Here is a 12,557-nt window from a genome sequence, read left to right as displayed (position 1 = left end):
GTCTCAAAAAATAATAATAATAATAATAATAATTGCAGTTCTGTATGAATCTGCAATGCTACCAACACATCATAGTAGCCTGAGAGTAATACTTGGCCTGTTCTGACTTCCAGCTGCTTTAACTTGTTTGGTTCTGCGTATTCACTCTGAGCATTTTGCAGCAGTGAGAAGCTTAAAAGTTGTTGCTGCGTCTGAAGCCCATTAGGTGATGATGGGAGGGAGGATGCTGTGGATGAGGGCTGTGCTTTTTGCATCTGCTACCTGATCTCTGTTCTCCAAATCTCTCACTACAGCAGTTCCTGTAGGCTGCAGCAGTAAGCGATATCACTCCAGGCATCCCAGGAGCTGGGCTTTGCCAAAGCTAACAATAGTTAATGTAGAGGTTAAAGAATACTTGGGCATTTGCCAGATTCTCCTTTCAGTCAGAAAGATGCGTAGCAGGGAAGGGAACGTCACAGAGTGCTGTTTAGACTCAGAGGCTGGAACAGAAATCAGCCAGGCAAGAGCCAGGCTGCACAGCACAGAGCGCATCCCCGGCTCTGGACTGAGTGAGGAGGAACTGCAGGCTTGCTGTGCTGCAGGGAGCCCTCCCTGCATCCTAAGGTCCTACAGCCTTTTCTCTTGCCCTAAGATCGTAAGGAAATCCCCTTCTTGCTGTGAGGGAGAATGGGTATGTTTCTTTTTTCCTTGTTAGAAGCGGGGAGTGGGAACTTTATCTCTGTGCTGCATGTGGAGCAGGAGCACGCTTCAGCCAGGACCTAGTTGTTGGCTTTCGGTGCTCTCTTCTCCTTGGAGATCAGTGATGAACCCTGGAGAGGTTGTGCAGGACAGTCTGCTGACAGCACTGGATGTGTCCTGATTGTTGGGAGTTATGGAAAGTCTTGTTCTCATCAGCATGTAGATAGCCTGCTGGGATAGCAGAGCTAAAGCAAGTTTGCTCTCTGCCCCACTGGCATCTTGATGCTCAGTCCTTTGAGCCTTATTCCTGCCCTGTTGTGTTGGAGAGACACCCTCATGCAGTGGGTCTTCCCTTGGAAAGAGCAGCCTCCTTACAAGAGGCTGGGTGGTAGGAGATGATGGGGGTCTGGCCTTGGAGCTCTTCTGCTGAAGAATTCCAGAACAGCAGGGCTTGAGGACTCTGCAGAGGGCGTTTCTGCAGAGTGACTGTCCCAGGCAGATAGTGCTATCTGAGTCGTGTTCTCTTTTCCATTGCAAAGACTGTGAGCAGGCTTTCTGCTTTTGCAGACGAGCAATCGGGGGCTGTTGTTCATAGACATGCAGTGTTCAGGCTTTTAGATGAAGCTCTGTAAAACAGTAGTAAAGTCCAGTTTTACCGTAGGGCATAGCACTGTCCTTCCTGGGACTGGCCAACAGCTCTGAGGCCTTGGCATCCTGCTGTTTCGGGATATTTGGTTGGGGGGCAGCGTGGTTTGCTCAGTCTGGAGCTGCTCTGAAGCCTCCTTGCCCAGACCCAGCACCGTGGAGCAGCTCTCTGCACAGCTCTCTGTGTGCGATGCGGTGCCCGGAAAGGACAGAGTTGTCACCTTGAAGAATTTGTGATCAAAACTCACCAAGAGCTGGTGAATGTTAGGATTGCAAACGGGCTTTGTGGACGCAGGAGAGGGGGTGACAAGTGAGAACAGGCAGTTCTAGGATCTCTGTGCTTACTTCCCACCTTTGTGGCTTTCTTCTGTGATCAAAGAAAAGATCTTAGTGAGCTCAGCAACAGCTCGTGGCCTGAAGCTGTTTGGGATGCTCACATCAAAATGTGCCTCATCATGCATTATCCTGAGGTATCCTTATTACTGGGAGGACCCTGCTGCATTTACTGCCTATTTACAAACATTTGTGTGGCGAAGTAATGTGGGTTACTCTGGTAAGGACTAAGCTGTACGTATTGTCTTGGTTTCTTCTGTGCAATGGAAGCCTAGCAGTGGTACAGTCACTTTTGTTACAAAGCTGATCCTTCCTTGGGGAGTGCTTGAACTTCCAACATGATATTTGGAAGTTTCTATGTGCAGTGTTTTCCATTGGGAAAGTAGCTGTGCCACCGAAGCCTTCTGTAGATGTGCTGTGTGGCGCAAGACGTGCTACTGGAGCCAATGTTTCTCAAACTGGTTGCTTGAAGGTTGACACAGGGAAATGTATATAAGGATGTAAGTAAATTTTTTCTATCCACCCTGTTGCCCCAGGCTGCCAATCTCCTTACAGGGTACCAGCTTTGTGTATGGGGGGAGTGTGCTTTGGTTACCCAACCATTAATGTCCATACTTGGAGAATGGTGTTTATATCTCTTAAGGCTGGGCTTCCACCTCAGCTGGAGCAGGGTGCTGTGATGGTTTTGTTCCTGTGCCTCAGACTATGTCTCCACTGACAGATGTAGGAGGAGTGTCAGATACTAAGCCAGGACTGTATGCATTCTCTAATGCATTCTGGAGAGCAAGTGAAATGCCTGTTCCTTTTACAGGCATTAGAAATCCCATTAAATGCAACACAAATATAGCCATGTCCTGGGGGGCTCAAAGATAGCGAGAGCTCAGACTGCTGTGTGAGGCTGGCTCTAGTGGGCAAGCCTTGGCTGTGTGCCACCATCTAGAACTGCTGATAACTGAGTTTGTAGTGTTTCAGCCATCCCCTGGGAGCTGCTGCTGTGGGTTGACACCTGCACCTTCTGGATGAGCAGATGGCCAGAGATGCTCTGATGCTGGGGGAAGTGGGGGAAGTGGTTGCGGTAGCCCAGAGGTGGCTCATAGTGAGGATGAGAAGTAGCCATGTTCCTGGTCTCTCATTTCTACAACACACTGTGTTATTAAAACAAAGTGGAAAGAGGGCCCTAGCAATAGGGAGGTCTGCATGTTATAAAAAATGGAAGGTCTCAGTCATCTGGCTGTTATTTAAATACCTAAGAAGCAGACAGATTCCTCCATCTCGCTTCCCTGAGTTACCTGGGAGCTGTGGAAGTTGCTTTTAGCCTGAATGAAATGCTGGAGTACTTGAAAGTGACTTTATTTTTAATGCAGGAAGTTGTTTTGATGTAGCTCTTATGCACAGTGGCTGGGAGCCTGGCCTGTGCATACTCTGAGTAATGACCTGCATGCAGCTGTTTCATCCTGAGTTCATTCAGGGTCCTGAAATAAAAAATAAAATAAAAGAATAAGAATCTTGTTGCTTTTCTTTGTAAAGCAGCATTTCAGAAGGCTTAGCTTACCGCAAGATTTTTCTTATCTGCTCTTATCTTTCCCTCTCTATCTACTCAGCTATTCAAATCCTGTTTGAATTTCATTCATTTCTAATATGCCATAAAACTTGATATGCAAAAGCTAGTTATTTAGGGAGAATTGCAGAAATTATTTCAGTCTGTCATTTGACCTGTGAATGAGATAACACGATTAATTTTTACATGCAAAGCTTGGTGTTTATTAGCATGGCAAAAGGCAGTTTGACAATGAAAAATATTCCTGGTGGGTGTAATAATTAATGCTTTCACTCAAAGTATAAAGATTTTAATAATACCGTTACACTAAAATGATACTAAAAGAGTTTACTATTTTCCTGTCAGTGATACAAGGATGTATCCTCATTCATAGCTCCTATATCCTTGCTATCTCTAAGTGTTTTTTGTATTCAGGAATAGTACAAATCATAATGCTAATTCATTGAGTTTCTTATCCCAGGTCTCAGGTTTGGTTGAACCTTATGATTTGATATTTATGTGGGATACACACTGAAAGCTTTGGCTTTTTTCTTCGGATTGAATTAAACTACTTATGGTGTCGTCATGTTTCAGTAGAGATCTTGTGGCTTCAGCTGATGACTGTTCACTCAATAGCACAGAGGCCTGGGAGTAATACTGTGGTGTGGATGTATCAGGAAGTCACTTTCAGAAGTGTTTTATTCAGTGTTTTTAATAGCATGTTCAAAACAAGGAGGGAAAGTAAGGAATGGCAATTCTGATATGGGGAATGGTTTGTTTGTTTGTTTTTAATTAAGCTGTGCTTCTTTTTGTTTCACTCCTCTGAAACCTTGTTAAGATAGACCTTATTTGCTATCAGTCTTCAATGGATAAAGGGTAGTTGACTGAACATGGCTACTTGGAGGATTTATGAAGAGAAATCAGAAGTACTGAATGTTTTATTGGCATAATGAGGGAAAGTTTCCTTGCTTTTCTGTCATTGGGAATGTATTATTAATGCAAAAACACTTTCCTTGAATTTAGTGCTATCTGTATAGAGGCTGACAAGTCTCTTCACGAATGAAGCATATCTGCCATGCTTGCTCCAATGTAAAGTACCATCATTGATTCTCTTTTTCTCCAAGTCCAGCAAGCCAAGGGCTATTGGCAGGATGGACACCCTCAGGTGTTGTGATGGTCCTTTATTAAGCAAATGTTGGGCTGGAGTCCTTAAAGTCTCTTTATGCTTTTGTCGGTCTCCAACACAATCCTACTGAGGAGCTTGAACCCTAAATCTGATTCAGAGTTCATCATCCATTCACATACTGGTCTGTACTCCATTTCCATAGCTTCACTGACCCGTTACTTGGGTCACTGAAGATCTGGGTCCAGCCTTTGTGGTGGGGATTTAGCTGCAATCTACACAGTGAGAGGGGAAATTATGTGGCTATGCAGTTTGAATGATCAGTGCAGTATGAAATTCAACAGTGTAAAATAAACTCCTGCCTTGATGGACAGCCCTCAGAGCTTCATTCTTTGCTGATGCTCAGTTCTGAATGTGTATTCTGGGAGAGAGCTTTACTGGTTATAAAACTTGCCTGACCATCAGTTAGCAGTAACTTATAGCAACGGCTTTAGGATGTCAGAAACACAAAGCATCAACTATTGCAAATGGACAGAATTGTTCAATTTCATCCTAGATAACTTCACTTTGAGACTCAGTGTAGTTTTCTGAAACTTTGCCTAGGAGAGAGATGGGGGGTATGAACTTATGATGGAGAACCCTCAAAACCCTCCTGCATACTCTTCTTGCTACAACGTGAAAGAATCAATTTCATTGTTGCTTCAGAGTAATCCCAGATTCACTCTTGAAAACTTCAGTAGATCCAAACGGATGGAAACAGCAGTGATACCAACAAAATGAGTGGAATCCAACTTCTGGGATATGGCAGGAGGGCAGGGGGAAGGACATTTACATGTAGGAAGGCTTGGCTTGCTTAATCAGATACTAATGAGCCATTGAGGCATAACTGGCTTGACAGGGGAATAGGCATCCTCAGCACAACGTGCTTTTGTAACACTTTCAGTGTATTTTTGATCTCTTTAAAGACTGAAGCTGAGCTTTTCAGGTATCTTTTAGCCTTGAATTCATATTTCCCTGTATTGCTGACCAGCAAACCTGATGTTCTGACATTGCCTATTAACGAATGCCATACGTTCTGAAATAATTGCATTGACAGTCAGCTGTTAATTTTAAACTTTCTATTTGTATCAGTGTCTCCCAGGGGACACATTACACACTGTAAATTGTAGCCATTTTGTTGCTGTGTGAGAATTGAGGGAGAAATCAGTGGAGAAGTTTTAAATATTACTGTCCTGAGTCTCTTCTTCCAGTCAAGATTTTAAATAAGTCCATGTAGGGCTCCTCTGAGTTTGCATTTGTGGGAGCAAATGTGTAGTTTGGTTGCTGGGTAAAAGCCAGATCTCTGATGCCTCACCTATGGAAAGACATTGGAGATAATACTGTGTGATTATATGGTAGAAGATCTACTTAATTGCCTTTAGACCTTAATTATCGACTACTGAAGAAGCAGTAATGCTTTCAAAAATCAGAATGTTCACCTCATCTTGAAAATGACCATGAAGTACAGTTGCTGTGTGCTGAGACATTTTCCATTCCTACTGAATGTAGCACTGAGTATCTGGAATTACCTGCTAATTTTAATAGTGGGATTGATCTCTCAGTAACACGAGGCTTTCCTACCTAAACTGTATTCATTGTGCAATTCCACCAGAATAAATTGCAATATCCAGGAATAGCAGGACTCACTCAAAAAATCACCTAGATTTTTTTCCACCCACTTTGGTTAGAAAGTTCCCAGAAATAGAGAGGAGCAGCCTGATGTGCTGAAGCAATGCAAGTGTGCAGCTGTGGGAAGTGCGCAGGGGCAGAGAACAGAAAGTTTAAATTCTTAATTGTTAATGATAGTTCAAACAAACAAACAAAAAAAAACAACCACTCTGGTTTTGATAAAATTGTCCTTTCTGTGATATGTGCTAAGGATGGTCACAGCAGAACTGGGTGCAGAATTTGGCTTCGTGTTCCACTGTTTGTGAAGTAGGGAACAAGGTGTAGTGCAAGCAGTGTGCTGGAAGTGGTCTGTGCTAGCCGTGTGTGTGCGTGCACAGCCACGGTCTGTTCCTTCTTCATTTAAAGGTTTTCAAAAGCAGTGAGTCTAGAGGAGTCTTGCTGAATCTCAGCACTGTTAAGGTTGGTGTCACCACCACTGAAGTGAGTTTATGCTCGTGTAGACGCGGAGTTTATACTCAGTAATCTCATAAGGCTGAAGCAACTCTACTGCTTTTCTTGAAGTCGTCTTTCTTATGCAGAAGCTGCAAAGCAACGCAGCCACCCAAACCTGACAAAGCATGTCTTTATTGCAGCTTTCCACCTTACCTTGAAAGTGATTGTGGTGATCTGTTGGCTTGGAGAAGGACCAGAGGAACTACCTTGAAATATCAGGTTTTTCAGCCTGCAAAAATTGCAGTCTGCAATTACTGGTGGGTCCTGCCTTGGGCCTTGTGGAAGTCTGAATCCTGGGGTACTAGAAACAGAGCTACTGTTCTTCAGCTGAATGCCTTTGCTGTAAACTCTTTTGGTTAGGATGTACCACGGCAGTGAGCTCCTGCTGATCTCACAGGCACTGTGGATTTAATGCCTTCTTTTCCAGGTGGATGTACATATGGATCGTAAAGACTTATCATTATTCTGTAGTTGTGATGTTTCCATAATGAGACTTGAAGCTCTTCTTTTGGTTAAGTATAGGTGTTAAGCTGTTGGGAGCAATAGTTGTTTCCAGCTGTCTATTTAAACCACCTTTGTGGAAAGTAAGTAGTGTTGTTTGCTGGGAAAGGAGAGGTACAGGAAATCTTGTGTATTTTTCCTTTCAAAACAATGTCTTTCAGTTCTGAATAGTGTGCCCTAATAGAATGTATTTGAAAGCTAATTATCTAGAATTTAAAGTCTAAGCCTACTTTAAACTGAACAAAGAGCAATGCTTTATTTAAAACACACTAAATCTATTTTTTTTTCTATGGAATTTCCTAGGATGGTTTAAAACAACTGATTATAAAATTTCATGTATTATTATTGATTATATTAGGTGTTCTTTCCATGAAGATCTTAGCTGCAAATATTTGCTGTCACTTTGCCAGTGCTTCTTGGTTCAAATGTTTAGTGAGGCCACATGAAAGTGTTTGGCTCCAGGGAAATGACTGATCTGGCCCCACATGGATGCATCATCTTGTAGATTTAACTAGAATTAGTAAAGTATGACTTTATTGAAAATGGATGGCATTTTCTTGATTTGTGAACCATATACCTTTGTATCTATGTCTCGAAATAGCCCCAGATGCCATCAGTAACTATGAACAGTGTGTGTTTGTTTATATGTACACACAAAATATTGATGCTGAAGGATATCAGAAATAGTGACTCAGGTGGCTATTGGCCAGTGGCTGCTGATTGCCCTGAGTCTAATGAACTGAAAAGCTCATGCATCTCTCAAAGGAAAAGCAATGATTGTCTCCGGTCATGACCCCAGATGATGATAGAGCAATCCAGAAATAGCAAGAAGGGAGTTCACTGTCCAAGCTTTTCTATAAAACCTGGATGGATCTGATGTTGGACAGTTGCTTTTTGCTGGAAGCCATATTGGACAGCCCACTGTGTTCCTAGAGGGGCTGCTTGCAACTACATGAGGCAATAATTCAGTTTCTGTTCCTCCTGTTGAGAACCCCTTGGCTTTCAGCTCCTGCTGGCAAACAAGAGTGGAGATGGAGAGCCAGACTCATATGGCTGTACCAAATCCAAGGCACTAGCTTGTAAATCACCTGGGTCTGACCCCTTGAGTCAACACTCCACAGCAGGAGGATGGCCATCAAAGCCTGTGTGTAATAGGAGTTTCTGTGCATGGGAAATGCATATTGTTATGACTCTAATTTGAATGGGTTGTTGGTGTGCACACCTCTAGAGCTGAGGCAGGTCTTCCTTACCTTATGTATGACTTTGTGTTGAGAAGCCAAGCTTCCTGCCCTGCTGATCTGAGACCTTGCTTGGATATTGCATGCTGCCTGGGAGTGGCTGGGTCCAGATCTTGGTTGTTGTTGGCCTTATTACTTAAGGGAACTTAGGAAGAAGGACTTGGTAGTGGTAGGGGGTGAAAGATGTACAGTCGCAAGACTCCAGGGTTAAATCCTACATCTGAGTTTCCATACTGCATTGAAACCAGCTTTGATCCCTGTCTGGTTTTGCTACTGAATGATGCAAAGATAGCTGAGGCAGTACAGCATGATCTGGTAGTGTGAATGGTCCTGTTCCTACCAGATAGGGCCTTAGGGAAGTGGCAGCTCATGATATCCAGAGGTCAGCCTATGCTTGCATTTCACTTTTTTTCTTTCTCCTGTACTGTCAGCTCGAATACCTGCTTTACAATCTCATTCATTGGGATGGTGGAAAACTGGGATTCTCTAACTCTAGCTGGTTTACCACAAGATCTGATGGATGGACATTGCTTGAATGGTAAATGAAGTTACGCTTGCATGACGTAATTCTGGAGTACATCACTCCCACTTGGAGTGTGTAATCTAATGTGCATCTTATATGGCATGTGTGACACATTTGTAAGTTGTATTGAAGACTTGTTCTTTTGTGGTTTGTATCCTGCAAAATGACACTTAGGCTTCTGTCTGAAAGATGATCCCAGTGATGCTCCTACTGTTAGGACCTGCTCTACATGGATTTTCTGGTGGAGTCTAAATCCTTCACTATTAGAGACATCTTGCTACTGTAAAACATTACGTATCTTAAAATATAAAAGCATGTTTATAGAGCTACAAAAACGTTATTAATCTTGCAAATTATCTGCCTCTTAATTTTAAAAGGTTCAGATGTTATATGAAATTATGATGATGTCCTTGTTTTACGAAGTTTAAAAGAACGTAGTTACTATGAAGTAATAATCTGTAAAGTTTCCACGCGCAGTATATCTCACTTCTTATGCAGAAAGAGGCTTTCAAAGTCAAATATTTGCAGTAATAGAAAAGGCAACATGGAGAAATAGTGACAAAGAACATTATTCTTTGTATAATTGTTTCCATTCTTTCTATTACGGCTCTTGGCTCAAGGTGGAAACCCAAGAGAGTGTGTGAATATGCTGCAGCTGCCCGGTTCTTATCATCCTTTTTATGAAGGGAGGGGTCAGTACAGATTTAGAGTTGTGCTACTTCAGTGTTTGAGGTCTCTTTGATAGTAGCTTACCTGGTTTGGTGGTGATGTTCTGCTCCAGAGGGATCAGCAAGTGGATTTCACCAGAGCCTGCCAAGGGCACACTGCTCCTGTTGGTATTTCATCCTGTGCAAAGTGAGAGGTACTGCTGAACTAGAACCCCTTTTTGAAGGAATATTTTACATGTCCCCCAGGTGAAAGGGGACTCGGTGGCTCTGGCCCCAGTCTCCTTTCTTTGCCTACTAGCAGGAGATGCTCTTATGATATATGGCCTTGATCCAGTCTTTCTCAGGAGCACTACTGAACCAAGGGTGAAGGTAACTTTATGCTGCTGCCTTCTGGATAGCAGTGTGAGTGAGAGGATGGTAGTCTGGAAGGACCATTTCCCTTCCTAGTCAGAGTTACTAATGTGAAAATATATGTCCACTGTTGTCTTGGACTTAATGTTCTTTGACAAATGTCTGTATCTGTAGGTGCTTTTTGGTGTTTGTTGCCTTTGATTTCTGCTGTAATACATGGCCTGCTCCTGCTGAATCCCGAGGAACAGGTACAGTTGGCAGCTCATGCTTTTGTGCATTTGTATTTTACATTGCTGGTACTTAAATGTATCCATGATGATTTACAGCTGATATTGTCTGTTCAAACAGTATCGCCGCTTCACCAACAGAGGACATTTCCCTGGGAAATCAAAATCCCTGTTTGAAAATGTTCCTTTTTTCTCGATGCCCATGTGGGAACCAGCACTGTCAGCTCCTTGTGGTGTTGGTGTGCTTTTGGAGTAACCAGGCTCAAGTATGTTCAGTGACTGTCCCGGCAGTCTATTAGGGGACACTGAGCTCCTTAAAGCCAAAGCCTTTCAGTCTTGATATAGCCTTGAATGACTTTCAGAAGGCCCATTTTATTGGAAAGTTTGCGTCTCAACCTTTTCTTTTGCACAGAGGAAAATTGGCACGGAAAACTTGTCGGGCACAGAAGGATCAGTTCAGCAGCAAGAGTTTGGTATGTTTGTTCAAAATGAGCTCAACATCTCAAGTACAACCAAGTGACATTTTCAAATGCTTCATTTTCACTGACTGCAGTGTTTCCTCCTAGTGACATGTGGTTTCAGGATCTGAGGGTGGCAATTGGACTCCTCATAACTCCCATTAAGTCCAGCTAGCTGGTGAAACTCCAGCAATTTGTGATGTGCAGCAGTAAATTGTTGCATGGCTCTCTGTGTTGCTGGGTTTCAGTGCTACAAAGAGGAAGTAAAATCAGCATTGCAAAGGGAGACGAGGCACAGGGTAGAAGCAACTTGGTAAAGGTCATCCTCTAAAGTGATGGAGTAAGTCATTCCAATGGTTTGTCATGAAACACCTTTTCATGTGTTATATGAGGAAATCTGCATGTTTAATGAAAGACAAGAAGAGTGTGGAAGAGGGAGCTTCAGAGGACTTTTCCTGTGAATGGAGGCACGAGCCACAAGTTCTCTTTAAAGCAGCGTGTTAGCAAGGGAAGGCAGCTCAACCTCAACTTAATAACAACATTTTTCAAGTATTTTGGGTCAGTTCAACAAAGCAGAACACTATTATTTGACTCCTCATCAGTTATCCTGGTGAGACCTGTGTTGAATATGCAGATTTCTTTTTCTTGTATAATATGGAAAACAATTCTAAAAGACAATTCTCAGTGATGATAATGGAGAAAACCTGGAGTCTGTTGAGGAAGCATCTGTGGACCTGGTTCATAAGTAGATGATTAGAGTGTGCTATGGTTGCTCTCCTTTGACAGAGGGAAGTAATGGGAGGGTCAGCAGTAAGTTGACTCAGTATGTATGCCCACTACCAGCTCTTATTCCTCCTGGGGCTTTGAGGAAATTAAATGCTTCCTACTATTGACTTGGGTATGTAAATATTTAGTGTAAATATAGACAGTTATTAGACATGTCAGTTCTGTTCTTAAATGAAGCTCTTTTTGCAGTTAAGAGAAAGCAAACTTTTACAGGTGTGCCTTCCCCAGCTGTCAGCATCCCACCTGTCCTCACCCAACAACAGGAGCTGTGTGCCTCCCACCAGCAATGTGATGAGCATGGTGTGGCTGTTGTTTGTAGGGCAGAGGATGGGGTTGTGCTTTGAGGCATAACCAAGCCTTCAAAGGCAGCCTTTGAATTCCAACTTCAAAAATACATTACTGGCAGGGAAATCAGAGAGTCCAGAGGAACGATTGCATAACTCACTCAAATATCCATCACCAGGAAAAGTAAGTGTGAGCTGCACAGTGGTTTAGGGGGGTGCACGTATTCTTTTCAATGGCTTTTTAGTGTTGCAGGAGCTGGAGTCTCAAGCAGTTACTAGAAAAGGTGGCATGCAGAAGTGTCTCAGTGAAAGTGACACCAGCATTTGTTATGGGAAAGAATATATTAGAAGTGTGTAGTGTTTATCTCTTGCCTACATTTATAAGCACATACTCTGTAAAAATACTCTTCTGGCCCTCCAGCCTCTTATGGAGAGCAGTCTGTTAATAATCTCTAAGAAAACCTAGGCTTCCTCCAGTCAGACAATTACCTGCATCTGGGTGGTGCTTGGTTTTGCTTTTATTTGAAATTCAGACTATTTGCTCTCAGTTTTTCAGTGTCTCATGGCTGATTGCTCTGTATGGTGGAAGGTGGATATTTTCGAAGATCTCTGCTTAATGTTCACAATATCAGCCTCTGCCTAATCTCTGCTTGGATAAGATCGAAAAGCAACAAACAAATGAGAAGGCACTTTTCAATGTTTGGAGAAAAAGAATCAAGATGAGGCCTGCTTCACAGCTCATACTTTATTCAGAAAGCCACGTATTTCAGAAGAAATTATTTACTAAGCTTGTGTAAATCTATCCTTATGGCTGGTTATCTTTAAACGATGCACCCAGTTGACAGGCTGCTGTTTATACGAGTTCAAAAACCTGGTGAAGTTAAATTCTGTGGAAAATAGAAACCAAAAGTGGACATGAGAATATTTCACTATATTCCTTGTGTGAACCATGGCTTGGTCAGCACGATGACAGAGTATTTATTTAAGCTCTGGATGCTTCGTTTATGATGTTACCTTAAAAACAAAGGGCAGAACTTGATTCTGT

The sequence above is a fragment of the Lagopus leucura genome, unplaced genomic scaffold (genome assembly GCF_019238085.1).
Source record: "Lagopus leucura isolate 7727_CA_CO unplaced genomic scaffold, USGS_WTPT01 Super-Scaffold_100021, whole genome shotgun sequence".
Lineage (NCBI taxonomy): Eukaryota > Metazoa > Chordata > Aves > Galliformes > Phasianidae > Lagopus > Lagopus leucura.
Note: the sequence above shows the minus strand (reverse complement) of the source record.